This window comes from Myripristis murdjan, chromosome 6, assembly GCF_902150065.1.
Source record: "Myripristis murdjan chromosome 6, fMyrMur1.1, whole genome shotgun sequence".
Taxonomy (NCBI): Eukaryota; Metazoa; Chordata; class Actinopteri; order Holocentriformes; family Holocentridae; genus Myripristis; species Myripristis murdjan.
The window spans coordinates 20,011,374-20,014,105 of NC_043985.1; positions in this window are offsets into that span (position 1 = coordinate 20,011,374).

Here is a 2,732-nt window from a genome sequence, read left to right on the forward strand (position 1 = left end):
AAAAGTACTGAAACACTGAACAGTTGGACATGTGCATTCAAAAGTTTACAAAGGGTCACATTAAGTTCACCTGTAAAGATTATAATGCATTTTAGGTTCATCCTGAAATTTCACCTGAAACCCAAATATCCCTAACTTTTTGTGAGTAGTGTATATCCTTACTCAGATATCGGAGCAGCTTTTTACATGTGTGCATGTGCAATTTAAGAGGGCAGCTGAGGACACAGAACCCAATAAGCACGCAATGTACAATGCACGGGAAAATAAAAACTTCACTGACTGTTCTGCATGCTTGTTGAATAATGTTTAATAATTGTATGTAAACTTTACCACTGATGAAAATATAAGACAATAAAACACATATGCTGCATTCTGATTCACTTAATAGTCCAACTACAGAATACGAAACTCACCAAGCTATGCAACCAGCAGTTGCCAAGTGACAAAGGTCAGGGAAGTCACCGCCACAAGAGGCTGGCTGTCCGCACTTGGCAGCAGCAACAGTCTGGGGAACATTTGAGGTGGAGGGGAAATCTTATTACAGACATCGCATGTAATCAGAGTAATCGGAGTAATGCAACACATGTAAATGTGTTATCCGATTTCCTGCCCTAACCTGGTTACTAACAGTAACCTGGTCTCTTGTTTTCATGAGTCAAATTCATTAAAATACCAATTTAACAAGTGTCTCAACTGACATGAGAGTGAGAGGTGATAACAAAACTGTCATTTTGAATGATTAAATTCTAAATAGCAAACATGGAATAGGTTTATTTTTCCATTAGCACATATTTTATTGTTTATGCCTATCAACTAGTTATTTTGGAAGACTAGGGTTTAGATAAATGAGATTATATGGTTTGTTAGGACTTGAGCCAATAAGGTCTGGTGACCAAACTCTTAACGAGATTTGTCAGCACAGTGCCACAAGTTCATCAAATGAGCACGCTCTTTGGCTCCAAGCAAGATACACTACACGCATAACATGAATTCATGGAAGCTGATTTGGAGACTGTAACAAGGAACCGAAGAGGAAATCATCTTTTTGCATCATTTTTAATACAGTAGCTTAGCATCTCAGCCACTTGGTGTGTTGTCCAAAATCCTTATGTGAAACAGAAATTGACTTTTCAGAAAAATGTCAAAAATGAGGACTGTGTTTAAGAGATATTACATTTTGTTCCAGGGATTTAAACACAACCATCATGATGAGAGAGTTGATCTTTTAGTTACTTCAATTTTTGCTGACAAATGATAAAGTGGACAACAATAACTGACTTCCTCACCAATTGTTTAAACACATTTTTTTTTTTTGCTATAGATCAATCTTCCGACTGTGCTGTACATTCAAATCAAGATATTTATAGCACTGCACTGAACCATTATCGTAGCTGTTATATATTTAGCAACAGAATAGTTCATCCAAAATGACAGCTTTGTGATTATCTGCTCTCTCTCATATTAAATTACAGCCCACAAATTTTCCCTACACGATGGCTCCCAAGCTGTAGCTGTTATAAAGGGTTTAGTAAGATATTATGAGTGTGTTATAAATCACCACAATTCAAATCACTGGCACAAAAAAAAAATTAAGTTCGTTTCATGACTGCAGAAGTTTTTTTTTTTTTTTCACGTCACCTTTTATGTAAACACAAATTGAAAGTGAGTGCAAAAAGAATTCAAAGTTTGTGGAAGTAATGCATTCACAGTAATGTTACACAGTATTTGACTTTCAAGCCAAATGTCACTGCTTTTTTCACCTTTGGAAAGGGAAAACACTATTCATGGGGCAACAAAACTTGTTTTCACCTGCAGCTCATAAAAAAATAATAGAACAATGTACATAATAACATATACACTGAATAAAAAATGAGGTGTCTCCGCTAATTATGATCTAATTATGATTATGTTTTATGGTGTAGCATAGAAGTTCAGGCTGGAAGGTGGCAAAGGGTAGAGAAATGTAACTGCAAATAGCACTGAAAATGTGTCACCTAGTTTAGACTATTACTAAGTGTATCAGTGTTTATCTGCTACTCTTTAAGTGCATAGTCACTCAATTTTCATCAAAATGCTTGTGGTTTTAATAGACAGACATGAGCGTCCCCAAAGCCTTATGATAAACACAGCATTATTGACTGTGACATGGCTCCTTAATCCACAGCCAAAGCATCTTGTCCATCAGGGATTACCACTTTAATTAACCCAAATTCCATATTTTTCATTGTCTGGTTCACTTCATCACGCTGACTGCACAGGATCGGTATAGGCAATGAACATCATACATTTAAACATGCAGTGTGGAGGCCTCTTTGAATTTACTGCACGTTTTTATTCAGAAATCAATCAGTTCTGTTTTTCCCATGCTGTAAGCTGATCTCAATGGGTTTTTCTTCCTCTTACATAGTTACATAAATAATGTAGCAACATCTTTTAATAATATTTCACCTATGAATTTATCTGTAAGAATGTGGAGTCTACAAATTAATCTCCACTTGAAGAAATTAGATTAGAAAGTGGCAGAGATAAGATAGTTAAAGGAGGGAAACTAAGGGATATAAAAGTACAAGTATGACGACACAATTCAAAATAAGGTAGTTTGTAACCACTTGAAATGCGCGCGCGTGTGTGTACGTGTGTGTGCGCGAGCGTGCGCGTGCGCGTGGCGCGCGGCGTGCACCGGCAGGGTAACTCCGCCTATAGGTTCTACATGACGTTTCAACGAGAATGTC